Raw genomic sequence first — 17,845 nt, 5'->3', positions numbered from 1 at the left:
AGCCTTACTGCAGTGGGTGGCCCAGCAGGGGCACTTCAGTCCATGCTTGGAAACCAGCTGGCTCCATACACCCCAGCCTCGTGTGCATATCAAGCAACATTCCATGAATATTCTTGGGCAACAAGAGGAATGTGCTGACGGGTACTCTGTGTCCTAGATGCCTTGGAGGAAGCCCTGGATCCCATCAAAGGAGACAGCGCCGGAGGCACACCTCTCGCCTTGGTGAGCTAGAAGTTCTTTGTCCGAGGAACAGATGTTGCTTTCTTGGTTTCTTTCCAATCAAATTCAGATGAAATTTAGACAGTATATTCTGTGTTGGCGAATTGAACATAATACTAAAACAAAAATCATTTTCCTAATGTCAACTGCTTGTATATGGAAATGAAATTATTTTTATATACAGATTTTATGTAAAAAGCTATATGTACTTTTGAGATTCTACATATGGAACTTCCCTGGTGGGGAGAGCATTGAGTGGTTGTCTCTGCCAACCGTTAGCTGATTCGCGAGGACATTTAGCATTGGCGACACCAAACGTGGTTCTAAACGCTGTGGTAGGATCCTGTCCCTCAGTAACACTTTCTCCTGCTTGGATGAAGCATTTTGTAGTCACCGTCCTGAATGGACTGGACAGACATGTCCCCCAGGAAAAACAACTTCCTAAGGCATCCAGTTCACTTACTTTGGGGTCGTTGGACTCAACCACTGTGTTCCATCTGGGTTCCTAAAGTCATTGAGGGAAATAAAGCTCATGCAGACAGACAGTGTGTAGCATGACCTGAGCCTCACGGTGTCCTCTTTTCTGTACCTGCAGGTGACACCTTCAACCATCACCAGCGAGAGCGGTACGTATTCTGGAATCAGCCTCTTCCTGAGATAAAACTGTAGATGTTAATGCAGGTGGGGCATCCTTGCAATCCTCAGTCTGGCGAGCCGCCCTGATTGGGTTGTGGGGGTGTGGGGCACCAGAGATTTCCCAGGTTAAAAAATGTGTCCATGTGTCTACAGTCCTAGGAAGGCATTGTATTCCCTGTGTGTGGTGTGGGTGTGTGTTCATGAGGCTTGGGGTTGGGGTTTCTTTTGTGGCTCTATGTGGTGTGATTGTGAGTGTGTGATTTTGTGTGGGAGACAGGGAGAGACAGACACAGACAGAGAGATGCAGAGAGGGAGAGGGAGAGATGGAAAGAGTGAGAGAGAGATTGCATATGTCTCCAGGAAGTGTATCCCACTGCCACTGCACAATTCCCATTGTCCACATTCTCAAAAAAAAAAAAAGAAGAAGAAGAAGAAGAAGAAAGAAAGAAAGAAAAGAAAAGAGAATAAAAGACAAGATGAGATGAAGAAATGTCATCACCGCGCACACATTATAGCCCTATTACTGCGGGAGGCCCAGCGGGGCATACAGCCCATGCCTGGGAACCAAATGCCTCCATATGCTCTAATCCTATTCATAGTGAGCAATACACCTCGAGGCATTCTTTTTTTTTTTTTTTTAAGATTTTATTTATTTGAGAGAGAGTGAGTGAGAGCACAAACAGGTGAGAGGGGCAGAGGGAGAGAGAAAAGCAGACCCTTGCTGAGCAGAAGCCTCATCCGGGACTCGATCCCAGGACCCTGCGGTCCTGACTTGAGCTGAAGGCAGATGGTTCACCGACTGAGCCACCCAGGCCCCCCTCCCCGCATCATTCTTGAGCAGCACCACCAATACGCTGACAGGTGCTCTGTGTCCTTCTAGATGTGACTGATGATGGCGCTGTCTGGTCCTGGCTGTATCAGAGGATCCCAGAGGAGGAGGGCCTGCCTCCTGACAAGGTGAGCTCGCCTGTCTATCCCCGAGGAACAAATGTTGCTTTCTGGGTTTCTTTCCAATCAAATTCAGAGGAAATTCAGACAGAATACACTGTGTTTGCGAATTGAACATAATACTAAAACAAAAATCATTTTCCTAATGTCAACTGCTTGTATATGGAAATGAAATTATTTTCATATACAGATTTTATGTAAAAAGCTATATATACTTTTGAGATTCTACATATGGAATTTCCCTGGTGGGGAGAGCGTTGAGTGGTTGTCTCTGCCAACCGTTAGCTGATTTGAGAGGACATTTAGCATTGGCGACACCAAACGTGGTTCTAAACGCTGTGGTAGGATCCTGTCCCTCAGTAACACTTTCTCCTGCTTGGATGAAGCATTTTGTAGTCACCATCCTGAATGGACTGGACAGACATGTCCCCCAGGAAAAACAACTTCCTAAGGCATCCCCAGTTCACTTACTTTGGGGTCGTTGGACTCAACCACTGTGTTCCATCTGGGTTCCTAAAGTCATTGAGGGAAATAAAGCTCATGCAGACAGACAGTGTGTAGCATGACCTGAGCCTCACGGTGTCCTCTTTTCTGTACCTGCAGGGGACAGGAGCATCTGGTGAATGCGGTACGTATTCTGGAATCAGCCTCTTCCTGAGACACAACTCTAGATGTTAATGCAGGTGGGGCATCCTTGCAATCCTCAGTCTGGCGAGCCGCCCTGATTGGGTTGTGGGGGTGTGGTGGACAGGAGATTTCCCAGGTGAAAAAGTGTGTCCATGTGTCTACAGTCCTAGGAAGGCATTGTATTCCCTGTGTGTGGTGTGGGTGTGTGTGCGTGAGGCTTGGGTTTGGGGTGTCTTTTGTGGCTCTATGTGATAAGATTGTATTTTTGTGTGGGAGACAGGGAGAGTCAGACACAGAAAGAGAGATGCAGAGATGCAGAGAGGGAGAGATGGAAAGAGCGAGAGAGAGATTGCATATTGCTCCAGGAGGTGTATCCCACTGCCACTGCACAATGTCCATTGTCCACATTCTCAAAAAAAAAAAAAAAAAAGAAAGAAAGAAAGAAAAGAAATTAAAAGAAAAGAAACGAAATGAAAAGACGAGATAAAGAGATCTCGTCACAGCGCACACATTATAGCCCTATGACCGCGGGAGGCCAAGCGGTGGCCCTCAGCTCATGCCTGGGAACGAAATGCCTCCATATGCTCTAACCCCATTCATAGCGAGCAATACTCCCCGAGGCATTCTGCTGCAGAGGTGAGGTGAGAGGCACATCCTGGAGCACATTTCTCTCTTCTCCTCACCACATCCCTTATACTGGGAGCAGAGCAAGACCTTCACTTGGCTCCATGAGAGAGAGGCTCATATGCAGCTGCCCGGAGACCCTCCCTGGCTGACGGGAATTCTGGAGGCCTGTGTGAAGGCTGCTGGGCTGGCAGCACACACTGGCTCTCACGGTCCCTCTGAGCTGGTCTCCTGGGACTGACTGGGCCCAGGACAGAGGCTCTGGGAAGTGGGGCCAGGGTCTTTGCTCCTGTCAGAATCCACTGACAGCGACAGGCCTGGTCCCCACATCGTGGTCACGGCCCACCGTCGGACCTTCCATCCATCTGCTCGGGGCCTCCCCTAGTCCTTCCAGGTCTCAGGGTCTTTGGTGAACACTGCAGGTACTGGTGTTTATGTGGCCACACCAGCTGGAGAATGCCCGTCCCCCCACTGACAGACTAGGGGAATTCGGACAAGTACCATTACCTCTACTGCCACATTCATCTCCTCTCTGGGCTAGGACGCTTACGGGCTGTCATCAATAGGAAGTGTGTGTCAAGTGCCCAAGATGAGCCCAGGCACGGGGCAGTCTACTTGATTGCCCAGCTGATGGTCACTCTCATGGCCCAGCATCACCCCAGGCCCGTGGCAGCCGCCTCCATGTTAGCTGCATTGGCTCATTGATCAACTGATTGACTAGGGAGCGTGTCAGTAAACCCATGATCGTTCCTCCACTGTTCCCATTGCAGAGAACAGTCTGGTTGTTGGAGGTGACAGGAGAAGGGAAATAAGGAATTAATGATTCAGGGAGAGAGGAGGGAGGGTAGCAGGAGGGAGCAGAGGAAGGTAGGAAATCATGGGGACAAAAAGTCATGGGCACCACCGTGGCTGCCTCTTGAAAGAATGGGCTGACAGGCACTGCTTCCTGGTCCCAGTTATGAAATCTGAGGGCTGGGAAGGGCCCAGAGACCCTGGACGCCTTTCTCACCAGTGAGGTAAAGGGATCACGGCCCCATGGGTGGTGAGGTGGGGGGACTGCGGAGCTGAGGGCAGCATTGAGTTTTGGGGTCGGGGACATAATCCCGGGGGCAGTGGCCTGAGTCCTCACTTCACCCTGATTGTCCCCTTTCCTTTCCCAAGACCAGGCCATGACGATGGCCACTGTCGTCCGTAAGGAAGACGACTTCGCAGGATGCGAAGCCTCGGACCCATAGATCCACCATCCGCATGTAATTTATTTCCTCTTTCATTTTTGTACTCCTTTTTTTTGGTAAAGATTTATTTATTTTATTTTGGGAGAGACTGAGATGGCACGAGTGGGGGAGGGACAGAGGAAGAGAGAGGGAGACCCCAAAGCAGAATCCCCACTGAGGGCAGAGCCTGACATGGGACTTGACCCCAGGACCCAGAGATCATGACCTGAGCTGAAATCAGGAGTCACATGCTTACCCGCCTTTGCCACCCAGGCGCCCCTCTCCTCTCTCTTACTGAGAAGGTCCTTTTTGTAGCTTTGGCCAAGTTCCTCTTTCCTGCTTGTTATGATCCTCCTCCTGCAGGACCTGGGCTCCTCCCGGCACTTGATGTTCTTGGATCTTCAAATCTATCCTCTCTCTCTTCAGCCCTGTCATTTTTGGGGCCCAAGGCATGAGATGCACAAATGTTCTATTTCTACCAACTGTCATCAGCTCTCTTGGGAATCCTCTAAACCTAACCCCTCTCCTCTTCCAGAAAAAAATGTCTGATGCTCATGTGTACATTCATCACAATCCGAATTCTTGTTCCCCACGACTTCACCAACGATGACGTGGCTTTTCAGGGCCAACTCTAGACAACCTGATTGGAGCAAAATCATACATTTGAGAAGCATCATCGGAAAGGAGGAAGCCCAATGGGCAGCACATTTTGGATGCTATGTTGAGGCCTCCAAAAGAAATTCTGAATCCAAAGTTGTTTCACTAAGAGACCAGAAGGGTATATCCTTTTTGTTCTCTCCTGGACAGAACAGTGGCATACCTGGACAGTCATGGCCCAGGAGTTCACTGAAGGCCCCTCTCCTTTTCCCATGTGCTCGATCAAGACTGAAAAAGGAAATCTAAGTTTCCCTTGTAATTCAGTTCTTATACAACGTGTGAATGATCTCCGACTTTGTCCAGAGAACAAAAAGCCTCTAAAAAGGGTTCTCTTTACTTGGCCAAAAAGAAATATAGAGTTTCACAAGAAATTACAGTTTTGCTGGAACACAGTTCATTATTTAAGACATAAACTGTTTCAAGTGGGCAAAACATTTTCATCCTTCCATTAAAAGTAGCAAACCTTTCAGAAACCTGTGAGCTCCCTGGGTGCAAATACACACTAGCGATGATGGCTCTCCAGTCTATTCCCTTGGGAACACACGGGCTCTCCCACTAAATGAGTAGTTGGAAGTTCCTTATCTCTAGGAATTTCACTACCCAGACTAGATTGCACTACCCTACTACGTGCAGACATGGCAGCATATTGCAAAGAGCTCTTGTAATAGTGCCCAAGGTTTTCACCAACAGCTTCAGGCCTCCATTCCTGAAATCTTCCTGGAAGCCTCTTCATGATCTTCAACCTCAGGCAGAGACATCAGAGAAAAACTGCCCTTACACATCCCCTGAAGGGACCCCTTCAGGTACTGTTTAAAAACAAAGCAGTGTAACTCCTGGGAGTTCACCCTTGGCTTCACATGTCTCCACTAAAATAAATAAAATAATTTAAAAAATCAGAATTTCACACAATTAGAGGGCTACTCAAACTGAGGCTTCTCAGAGATCCTCTGGAAATAGCCAGGCTTCAGAAGCAGGCAGCTGCCCCAAGATTTTCAGAACAGGCAAATTGTGATGGCTAGTGGGCAGTTTCCACACAAGCTATTGGGTCAAGACTCCCATTTGATTCTTTTTCTGTTTTGTATCTGCTCAGTTAAAATAATTCTTCTCATTTTCCATAAACCCTTGTTGCCATTCACCCAGAATGACCCCTTTACTCCCATTTTCTTATTCTAATCATTCTACTAATTTTTACCCTTGATAGGTCAGAACATCCCTGACGTCACTCCTGGGTTTCTGACTGCTGGATGTGCCGTCTGTCCGCGGACCCCCCATGGTACGTCCCTCTGGGAACTTCCGATTTCATCAAATGAAATGAATCACCAAGGTTGGACATTCCAACTCCTGTGTCAGCTCCAAACCGAGGCCACTTGTGATGATTCAGGCACACGACTTGGAGGAATTGCTACGTCTGCCCCAAATGAGAACAGTGTTCCCTTTGGTGGGAAGTGCATAAATAGAAAAAGCCTGTAAGAAATCTATCTCTAATGTTGGCAAAAGAGACTGGTAATTCTTGGCATGCCACTTAATCTCTCTACGTTTCAGTGCCTCCCACTAGAATATGGCTTACAGCCCCTGCTCTGCCCCCACCCACCTCAATAGGGCTGACCTGAGGATTACAGGAGATGGTAACAGGTATTGTCCACGAGCAGTAAAGCATCCTCCCCATGTAAAGCTAAGAGTGAGCGTCCATCCTCTCTTGCTGTGGAGCCATCCACGTCCCCTCTCTGGATTCCACCACCACCAAGTGTCTACCTTATTCTTGCAGTCGCTCAGTGATTGAACACTTAGGGTGATTATGAAACACCAGTCATTTATTTTATTTTTCTTAAGGCTTTCCTTGTGTTTATTTACTTTTAGCCTCATAACATAATTCTAATAAGTAGGCCACAGTCACATTTCAACATCTCAGAACAGGCAAATGAGACACAGAGGGGTGTCCGTAACTTTCTCGGGTGCTCGCGGCTCCTGCCTGAAGTCAAGAGTATCACCTGACCCCAGGCAGTGATTCTGAAAACTCCGCCTCTGGCCAAACAACAGGGGGCACCCTACCAATGACCCAGTTGAAGGTACTGTGGGAATGGACTCATTAGGTTCATTCAAGAAGAATGATGCTACTTTATTCAGTGACCCGTATGTAAGAGAAAACCATCAAAATGTGAAGCCACCTTCTTCTCTTCTGTATGCAAAGGCAAATGATCAAGTCAGTCAGTATCGCTGTAACTCCAGCAGTCAATGTGCATTTCTAACTCAAGAATGGGCTCACCTTTACCAGTAAACAACATCTTTAGCTAACGTACAGACCTTTAGCTGATGTTCGAACCAATATTGGCTGACACAGATCGCTCCCTGAAAGAGTGTTCTCAGATTTTAAAAAGTTAATAGGCATTATTGACAACAGGAGGTTTAGACAAATCTAAGAGTTGAACAGATAACATAGAAAGTTCCCATAACCCACGCCCCCCGACCCCAATTCCTCCACTAATAACATCTTATATGGATGTGGTGCATTTGTTATAATTAGCAAAACAATATTGATACACTTTTATTAACTGGAGGTCTAGAAAGGAATTCAGTTTTGAAATATGCCCCAACATGGACGGACCTTGAAAACATATTATGCTCTGTGCGATAAAGCACGGAGAGAAAGACCAATATTTCATGATTCCACTTCAGGGCCCTGAAACCCTGCCACTCCAAGGACTTTGCGGGGAGGCCAAGACAGATGCCTTCCAGGTCTCCAGGGAGTCCAGGGTCTCATCAAGGCATGTGGCCTGTGAACAAGCAGGTGGTGAGCAGAACAGAGAGTGGAGGGCACTCCTCACAGTTTGAGGGGCTGAGGAATTTTTCCTAGGTCGGCTCTGGGATGGCAGGTCCACCAGGAGTTGGCTGGATGGACCCAAACAGGCTCCTGCCTGTTGCTGATGAACAGAAGGGAGGAGAGTGCAGAGCAGAGAGGCCCAGGGGAGGCAAGCTGCTGCGGGTCCGACTGTGGAGCCATGGTCCTCAGGAGGGGCAGTGTGTCCCCCAGGGGACATTTGGGAGGGACTGACTGCGATAGGTGGCTGCAGAAAGGGAACCGGGAGGCCTGGAGGCTGACTGAGCACAGTCCATGGGGACAGTAACCGTTGTCACCACTCTGCCCTTGCTGTCACAGACCCAAGAAGCCCCTCTGCTGATCCAGAACTTTCTGGGTTCGTGGGGCACACATCTATTGAGTAAACACAAGTTCTTTCTGGACCCCATGATTTCCTGACTTTGAGGCCCACGTCATCTGTCAATGAGCAGGTAGGCTGTCTTCTGTGTTTGTGGATGCCACCGCACCCCACCAGCTCTGGTTTTAATCAGGGCAGGAGCACAGCTGGGTCCCGGGCTGGGTCTGACAGTTGGCATTGCCTCTTCAGACATGCGTGGAGGCGGTCTGGCACAGCCTGGTTGGGAGGCTTGGTCATTCATAACATCTCATCAACTGCAATCCCTTGAAAACCAAGGAACTTCAGGAGCCATTCAGAGCCGCGGAAGCCCCCCAGAACTGAGAACATGCACCCCACTGCTTCCTTGGCAGGGGGTTATTATTTGCAGGGGAACCCCCAGGATGGGGGCCACGCTGGGGTTTCCTGGGGGTGGGCGCAGAGGAGGGGCCGACAGCAGGAGTCAATGCTGAGCTGCACCAGCTCCCATTCCCAAAGCTGGGATCTGTGGACAGACAGGGAGGATGACTGAGAGGAAAGACATGTAACCGTGGGAGAAGGGCACACTTGAAGGAACATTCTAGGAGGAGGCACTGCCCTGGGCCCTGGGAGGATAAGGGGGGGGTGGCAGGAGGGGTGAGGAGGAAGAGAAAAAGCAGGGAGCACTGGGCCTGCCCCTCAGGAGCACTGGTTGGTTCCTGCCATGTTCTCTCAGCTCCAACAGCCCTGGGGAAGATGAAACTGTCCACATCTTGGTGGCGGGAAGGATGAAGGGGAACGAGGGTCATGGGGTCCCAGCACTCAGAGTCTCCATCCATCAACATGGCTGTGCCCTCCCTCTCAGATGCTGGCAGAGGAGGAAGAATGTCGGGGAAAGAAAGCAGAGCGGTGGTGGCTGGGTGGCGGGAATGCGGGTGTCCGAGGGCGTTGATGTGACCGAAGGGTGGTCCTCCTGCCCTGTCCACAGGGTACCAGATCTCCTACCGCCTGGCCAGCAAAAGCCCCAGCACGTTCACGTCGGTGGAAGTGGGGACCACAGTGAGGCAGTTCACAGCAGCCAAGCTGGCCCTGGAGTTGGCATACATCTTCAGGCTTTTGGCCAAGATGAAACACCACTATGGGCTGCTGCTGGTGGCCACTGTCATCACCACTGAGAAGAGACGTACGACCCCGGGGCCCAAGTCCACTGTTGTGGTGCTGTGGGGAGGAGAGCTGGGCCTAAATGAGAGCCATGAACTTGCTGGGTCCATGGCTTCCTGGGTCAGGCCCTGCACTGTCGCATGTCTGCACAGCCCATTTACCAGAAAGACAGGAATGTCCAAGGTTTAAAGCTGGAGACGCGGCTCAGCGAGGTTGTGTAACTGGCCCAGGGTGGCTCTGAGTCATCCTGTTGGAGTGCAGCTCCCTGAAGCCAGGCACTTGATGGCTGATGTTCAAAACCAGGTGCCCAGCTCAGCAGGGGCTCAATAAACAAGTTTTCTACCCAGCAGTCATAGGGAGATCTGTCTCCACGGACACTGCTTCCGTTCCAAGCACTGGTGAGATGTTTATTGTACATTGTCTTGGTTTATCCTCACAAAGGCCTGGGGAACAAAGTGCTGTGAGCCCCAGTTCTACAGAAGTGGGGCCCAGATGGATTCAGTCATTTGCCGGGGACACAGCTGTGAAGCCGTGACGTGGACACCCTCCACAGACACTCAGTCTCCTCCACCTACAGAAATCTGCTGTGGGTTCCCATCTCAGCGAGCGCCTGACATGCCCTCCAGCCTCACTCTGGAATCTGCCTCAGTAGACTCCCTCCCCAGGGCCGCCCCAACTCCAGGTTGGGAGATCAGGGCCAGACCCAGAGGTCTCAGGGAAGAGGATGACAGGAAGGTGCTTGCGCACAGAGTAAATGGGTGGGCTCTGGGAGTCCCCAACCATCAGGCTCTGGAGCTGTGTGACCTTAGGCAAGGCCCTTCCCCTCTCTGTTCCCTGCACTCACCTGGTGGCCTCTTGGGAAGCCCGAGGGCCAGAATGGTCCGCAGAACTCCGGGGACAGAGCTGGTGCCATGGCTGCACTCAGAATGTGAGCCAGTGTCCCCGTGGCCTGCGGGATCACTCTAGGAGAAGATCTAGACAGTCTTAGGGAGGCATGAATTGAGCCCAGAGTGCTTGGAAAACCATCCCAAGGGCCGATCCGAAACCTACAAAAGGTAGAAGGCAAAGGAGCCTAGCGTGCACTGAGCCCGTGCCACACTCTGGCCACCTTCCAGGCACTGCGGCTCACTGCTCTCTCAAATTCCCTCACAAGCAGGCTGAGCAGCTGGGGAAGCTGATGCCCCACAAGGTGGAAGGGCCCACTGAGCTCTGGCACCTGCTCGGAGGCCGCCCTGGCTGGAACACCCAGCTGCTCAGGACAGGGCTGCTCAGCCCAGGCACATGGCTGACCCTTGCGATGGCCAACGGGGGGACGCTGGTGTCCCCCATCTGTGGCTTCAGAGCTTCCAGGGCTCCACACCTTCCAGGGGAAGGCCGTAGCCTGCTGTGAGTCCCCCGACCTCAACCGCCGAGCCTCAGTCCCCCAAGGATGAAGACAAATGCACAGCCCCTCCTCTGACAAGGTTACCTCTACTGCTAACTGGAGGAAGGAAGCCTTGAAGTCACTGGAGACGCCAAAGCTTGAGGTGGGTGGAGAGACAGCCATGCATAGTTGGCCCCTGGCTTTTGGCACATAGCGCTGTCTGACCTGCAGCTGCCAGCACAGGGGTGGGGTTGGCGAGACCGGGGACAGGCACCAGGAGAACCCCTCCTGCAGCTTTGGCCCAGGTCCTCAGGCTCCCCCTTGTCTGGGGCATGCTCAGGGCCCTGAGTGCCTCTCCCAAAGGCTCTTGCCATCTTCCTCAGAGTTGATGCAACCCCCTAGGGAAATTCAGCACTTTCTTCATGATAAACAATTAATCAATTATTCCTTCCTCTGTGGGGTTTCTCTGCTGCAATTGATGGGACAGGGAGATGCATGCTGGGAACGATCCACGCTCGGGAGCCAGGTCCCCGCTCCCTGCGCTCTGCACTCCCAGTCGCCAGCACTGTGGGGACAGAGCGGCGGTGACACGTCCCGGAGAAGCCAAGTGGGACACCGTCTGTGTTTCAGGCTCGGGTTGGCTTCCAGGAAGAAGGAGTCAGTATGACAGATGCACTGAGCCTGAGATCACAGGAAGAGTCCACAGGGGCCTGGATGTGCTCAGCAGAGCCCAGGTGTCAACTTCGAGATGTTGTAGGGATGTGTGTTTGCCACAGAGCACATGTGGGCTCATCCTCCTGTCTGTCCGACTGTCTCCGACAGGAGAGAGCAGCGCTTTGGGAGCAAGCCAGGGTCTCCCATGAGGTCCAGGCTGGGGCAGGTCCAGAATTGGCCGTGAGGGAGCCGCAGGTGCTTGCGGAACTGGGAATGACCTCCCTGTTCTCTGCCCTCATGGGCAGCCCGCGTCCTTATGCTTGAGCTGACATGGTGCCTTCCTGGAGAAGCAGCCGGTCACGTGTCCCTGGTCTGTTCTGTTTTGGTTGCAGAGCGTCCAGTGCCCCCCCCCCCCCGCCATCCGAGAACTCCTGGTGTCACAGTCAGAAGTGACTGCGCACAGCCTCCAGCTCCAGTGGGTCCCGGGCAGCGATGGCGCCCCCCCCCCCCCATCCACTACTTCACTGTGCAGGTGTGACAGCTGCCCCCGGAGAGAGCAGCAGACGTACTCCTCATCCATCCCCCACAAGGCCAAAGCCTGTGCTGTTGAAAGGTATCCAGAGCCAGGCACGCCCTCCCCAGGGAACAGAGCAGGGAATATGTGTGGGCCAGAGACGCACCCGGACAGCTGAGCTCTCTTCTCCTAGTGCACACTCCCTGTACCAGGGACCAGGACTCCCACCTCCTGGAGCTGCTCTGGCCTCTGCCCTGGGTCTGTCCTCTGGGCATGCCCTGTGCATGTCATGTGCATACCCCAGGTCCCAGAGATTGATGAGGCACAGATGATGGGGCCAGGGAGCCTGGAAGTATGGGCTCTAGTGCCCTATCCCCTGAGAGGCAGATGTGGAGGAGGGGGAGGTGGGGGGAAGGGGTGTCACAGGCTGAGAGAGTTGCACCTTCTCTTTGTGCTCTCTGTCCTAGTCAGCAAGGCAGACTTGTTCTGTCGTCCATTAGTGATGGCTGAGAAGGGAAATGGCAGAGGCATCCCCACTGCACCTTGAGAACCCAGCATTTATCCAGCTGCTGAGGGAACCACCAAGCAAAGGTGGAGGGGAGTGGTGCCAACCATCACAGCTAAGTTCTTGGCACCTACAGCCTCATTGGGGCCCCTCCTCATGTTCCCACCCCCTTCTACAGTGAGGGACCAGAGCACCCCTTCTGCAGTGAGGGACCAGGACACCCTCCCCTCTGCAGTAAAGGACCAGGGCACCCCCCTCTCTATGGTGGGAGAGCAGGGCACCCCCTCTACAGTGGGAGACCAAGGTAGCCCCCTCTGCAGTGGGGGATGAGGGCACCCCCCCCCCCCCCGCGCTATGGTTGGAGACCAGGGCATTCTCCTTTATGATGGCTCATAGGGGACCAGGGCTATCGAACCATCTAGGTGAGGATTCTCAGAAGTGACCTCAGGCTTTGTGTCTCCACAAGCAGACCTGGGCTGTGCAGGCTCACGCCACCCTGTAGAAGCCCCCTGGGTCTTTCTGGTGGGCAGGCCTGTCTGGGGAGCTGGCCTCGCATCTTTCCTGTCCTCCTCCTCTGGCCCTGACTGTGGTCACATTCCCTGAAGGTCACGTCAAGCTGTGAGGGGGCCACGAAGGAGCGTGTCCCACCTGCTGAGGGTTCCAGGACCCTGGCCAGCACCTCTCATTGGGATGATGGAGGAGGTCTATACCCCATTCCCAGGCTGGCCAATGTTCCTCTCACCTTTCAGATAGAACACCATGTACTGATCCCCCCCCTATTCTGAGCACTGTGCTGTAAAATCTCACATTTCTCATCGAGCCCACATGTTAGCCCAGCGGGGGAGAATCATCGTCCCCATTCTACAGAGGAGAGCTGAGGATCGCAAAGGTCATATTCGCCTGAAGCGCCAGCACCTCCCACGGGTGCACCTCCTTTGCAAGGCTCCCCAGCTCAGCTTCTGCATGCTGCTGAACCTCAGCCAAGGGAAAGGAGCAGCCGGGGTGGGGGAGCTCCTGCACCGGCCTTGATCCTCAGGCACCCTCTCCCCCAGCGCAGTTCAAGCTGTGGGGGAGGAGTGGGGGCTGGCATGTGGCTCTGTCTCTGCCTCTGACATGGGGCAACAGCAAAGTTTAGAGAGAAAAGGAGCTCCCTCTCCTGGGTTCAAGGTGTAAGCATGTGACTGGGGTGCCACGTGATGCACACGTGGGTGTGGTCAGCACTGGGCATCACAGGGAGTCACCTCTTTGGGTAGCCATGTGAAAGACAGGAGAAAAAGGAACTCCAATGGCCTTTCTGTCCCGGAGCTTCCTGAGATCAAACAGACAATGGTGAGCAGGGGACGTCACGTTGGAAAGGAGGGGCCATGTTTCCCGGCAGACAGTTTGATTTGGTGTGGGAGACGCTGTGGTCCATCCCCTCCAGGGTCTCTTCCACTCGTCAGCAGACACACGCCATGGGCCGAGTTTCTAGGAAAGCAGCACTTTGCATGTGGCCGTGGTGTGGCCTCCCTCCTGTTCAACAGCCTCAGAGCAACTTTAACCTCCTCTTTCTCGACGTTCTTGTTATATTTGACGTTTGCCGATTGCTTGAAATCTGCCAATGACCAGAAAACATAAAAGTTTAAATCAAAGTTCAAAGCAAAAAGTTTCGCCATCTACATCAAGTGGCCGTCCCCACATTTAGAGGGTGTGGGTCTGGAGCAGGAGGGAGGTTCTGGGTTGAGGGACATATCGGGGCTGCATCCCGCAGACATGCAGTACCATAGAGGAGGAGAAGGCCCGTGGGCCCAGAGCCACACAGGCATTCTGGGTGTTACTAGGATGAGACAGCAGCAGTGTGAGCTCAGCTGACAGCTGTGTATCCACCGATAACAGGTCCTGCTGTTCCTCTGCGTGTCCCCAGGGCGATGCGATGGACCCAACCAGGAGGGCCGGAAGGGGATTACTGTGTGAAACTAGAGGGATTCAGTTCAAGTCAGGATGCTGGCCCCATCTCCACGGGGTTCTTTCTTTTCTTCTTCCATGCCATTTTAAAAAATAAAGCCACGTGAAAGGTCAGGTTAATTTAAATGGCCAGGGATATCCTGCATGGGTTCAATATTCTTTGATCTTTGTGGTGCTAATCACGAGTTCTGAATAGATGAGGCATAAAGGCAGCGGTAGGTAGCCTCTAAAATGATCAGGACTCAGGCTTTATTTTCATAACCAAACCGGGCAAGTGAATGTAGGGAGCTCCTTCTGTGTATGAGACTCTGCCTCCAGCTCCGTGGCAGGGACAGGGACAGGAAGCCGCCTCCGTGCCACCCCCACCCGAGTACTTTGGCTGTGGAGCTGAACAGGCAGGTCAAGCACAAGCTTGGTTTCTAACTGTGCTTGCTTCCTGCGAGCTTGGACAGTGAGCATCCTGAGCCACTGACCTGTTCCCTCCCCAGACAGCTGGAGTTTAGGAAAAGGTGTTACCTCAAACATTTACCTAAATCCAGCCAGTTTCGAGGGTGGATGGCAGAAAGCTGGTGGGTAGAGGGTGCTGAGTGGGAGAGGACAAGGGAGTCTGTGTGTGGCGGATGCACCTGGGGACAACGAGGTCACTGTGGGCAGGGGTAGAGGAGGACTTTGGGAAGACAAGAAAGAGGAGGTCACATGTAGGATACGCCTATTCCATGAGGGGGTCATGTCCTGTGACTGTCATGGCAGCCCTGGGAGGGCCGGGTACCGGTACCGCCATTCTCACAGATGAATAAAGGGAGGCTCAGAGAAGTTTGAGGACTTCCCCAGGCTTGGATGCCAGGACCAGACTCTGGATTCTGGTTGGGCCGACCCTGATGTGGGCGTGGTGTGTGAACAGGGAACAGAACTGGGGGAAATGAGAGGGGTTGAGGAAGAGGGTCCAGGATGGTTTGTGCCTTTCTTCACAGGTCACCAGCCCTGAAGTCCTGTTCTGCCTCAGGGGGGAGCATGGCAAGAGCCCGGGGGCGGGTGGAGGCCAGTTCAGGACTGGGAGGTAGACCAGGGGTCTCAAGGACTGGCTATGCAGGAATGAGGAGGAAGGGCTGGGTGAACTTGCAGGAGTCGGGGACCAGGAGAGGGGACACTGGGACTGTGGTCACCTCCCATGGAGCTCCCTTCACTGCTGCTGGGTCCCTCTTGGTCTGTTTTTAGGGCACGTAGTGGGCTTCCTACCCCGAGGAGAGGGTGCTCCTGCAGCTCAGCCCCTGGGTGTGCCCTGTGGCCCCCGAGACAGCTAACAGTCCTGTAAATGACACGAGCCCGGGAAACAGGCCTAAAGCTGGGAGCTCTGCTTCCTGCTCTCCGTGAACCCTCGGCTTGACCTCAGACCCTGGCGGAAGGTTCCAGCTGTCTGAAGTGTGTGAACTGCACCCCTGCTGTGTGTGCTGGGGTGGGAATGGAGGAGGCGGCCCTGCCTCAGGTTCCAAAACAAAGCGTTAGAGAACAGTAGGTGCTAAACATGGAGGGATCAATGACACGTCTGACACATGTCCTCAAGGTAACATGCTAGGTGAACACGAGCACTAAATACAAGGACGAGGGTCGTTTCTGGCATGCTGACATGTGCCAGACACCATGTTGATGGTGACGAGCGTCCTCTCATTCACCCCTCCCAAGTCCTACCCCATTCCTTCCTTCCTCCCTCCCTCCCCTTCCTTCCTCTCCTCCTCCCTTCCTCACCAAGCACCTCCTAGGTGCGGGGCCTTGTTCTTGGTGCTCAGGGCACAGCAGTAAAGGAGACCACCTTGGTCCCTGTCCCTGTGGGGGAAGGCAGACAGTCGTCCAGAAGGGGAACGTTTACTTACAAATCATGGTGGGTTTGGTGAGGGGATGGATGGGCCTAGAGGACAGTGTGCAGGGCACGGGCTCTTCCTGGGGCCACTTGAGCTGCTGCCAGAGGGTCCTGATGATAAGGAGAGCAGCCAGGATGCAGTGAGCGCGCCCTGGGTACTAGAGTCTCTTTCCTGTGCTGCTTCTGAACGGAAGCTGCATGACCGCCTCATGATCTCAGTGCTTCTGTCAGCCCAGGTGAGATGCTTCTGGCTCACTGACCTGCCCAAGGCTATGTGGGGGTTAGCATGTAGGCTGTTGGGCTTCAGAGTGCACGTTCCTGACAACCACCCTGGGCCACCGTCTAATCTAAGAAAGAGAAGCTAATGCAAATATGGGGCCTCAGGTGGTTGAGGCAGGAACCCAAGGAGAAAACCATGTAGTTGTCACCAGAATTAGATAAAATAGTTCCTAGGAAGCCAGAAACAGATAGGAAACAATTTGTTTTAACTTTATAAAGGATAGCTCCCCCAGAAACCAGGAACAAAGAGCATTCTTAAGGATGGAACTTTGGAAGCACCCCCAGGACAGCCAGGGCCAAAGCAAGGTCGCCTGGCATGCCTTCTCCAGCTGTGGAATGGGGGCACAGAGAGGTCAGGAGACAGACCTGCAGTCGCGGACCAGCCATAGTAGGGCAAGCTGGCACGAGAGCATCCTTTGAGGTGCCGGCCGACAGAGAACCACTGTACTCCCATCTTAGGCAGGAGGGCATATGAAACAGTTAGAGGACGATTCTTCTTCTTTTTTTTTTTTTAAGATTTTATTTATTTATGTGACAGAGAGACAGCCAGCGTTAGAGGGAAGACAGCAGGGGGAGTGGGAGGGAAGAAGCAGGCTCACAGCGGAGGAGCCCGATGTGGGACTCGATCCCGGTACGCCGGGATCACGCCCTGAGCCGAAGGCAGACGCTTTAACGACTGCGCTACCCAGGCGCCCCAAAGAGGACGATTCTTCTGATCCAGTGTCCAAAGATAGTTATCAGTCTTTGAAAACACAGGAACCTTCCTGTAGGCAAAGGATTACCCAGACCCCATTTGCAAATCAGATGGAAATGGGGCTGCTGTTGTCTGACTCGGGAGGCATGGGAACCCTCTGGTCTCCTAGAGGATCCCTCAGAGCCTCCGGGGGTTCCACGGTGCTCGGTTTGAAACCCACGAGTTTACAGGTTGGCCTGGGAGGGAGGACAGAGGCCCAGCATAGAGGCGGTGAGGGTTTGCCCACTGGTAGCTGAGGAAGCAGGCAGAGTCCAGAGCCACTCCTGCTCTCCTGGTCTGGGAGATGGACACAGGGGCAGAGCCTTGCCTGAAACAGAGCTGTTGCCAGCGGGGCAGGGGTGGGGGGGGGGTCTCCTCATCTGATCCTTCAGAAGTAATGGCAAGGAAAGCCACAGGAGCAGGCCAGCCAGTGACCCAAGGAAGACTGGAACGTCCTCTGCTTAGAAGTCTGTCTGGAGTATGTGTGGTACAGAGCTCAGCACAGGAGACCATCAACACGGACCTGCTCAACGGAGGGAAGGAGGGAGGCCTGAGCGGTGGCAACGAGCCACGCACCCAGAGTATTCGTGCCCCTTAAATCCCCATCAGCAGGCAGGCGGGGACATTTTCCCCCATGGACAACTGGCTTTACCTGTGTCTCAGGTACGGCGGAGAGGTTGCCCCAACACAAGATCCTCTTCCAGCCCCGGCCAAGCCTCTGGCCAGTCCTCTGGTAGGGGGCAAG

The 17,845-nt window shown here is 53.2% G+C and overlaps 1 long non-coding RNA gene across 3 annotated transcripts; it reads left to right on the top strand.

The window, feature by feature from the left end:
- The first annotated feature begins 813 nt into the window (after nucleotides 1–813).
- Nucleotides 814–6,754, top strand: LOC123780108 (uncharacterized). 3 transcript variants are annotated; one of them, XR_015722985.1, is made up of 3 exons: nucleotides 814–845; nucleotides 4,216–4,304; nucleotides 6,127–6,754. It is a non-coding gene; the product is annotated as an uncharacterized LOC123780108 (long non-coding RNA). The 3 variants fall into 3 exon arrangements; XR_015722984.1 differs by lacking the exon at nucleotides 814–845 and adding an exon at nucleotides 2,388–2,431; XR_006776330.2 differs by lacking the exon at nucleotides 814–845 and having other exon boundaries at nucleotides 2,447–4,304.
- Nucleotides 6,755–17,845: the final 11,091 nt, after the last annotated feature.

The sequence above is a fragment of the Ursus americanus genome, chromosome 35 (assembly GCF_024610735.1).
Source record: "Ursus americanus isolate L20-20 chromosome 35, mUrsAme1.1.p, whole genome shotgun sequence".
Classification (NCBI taxonomy): domain Eukaryota; kingdom Metazoa; phylum Chordata; class Mammalia; order Carnivora; family Ursidae; genus Ursus; species Ursus americanus.
The sequence above is the reverse complement of the archived record's forward strand: the minus strand, read 5'-3'. Positions and strand labels throughout refer to the sequence as shown.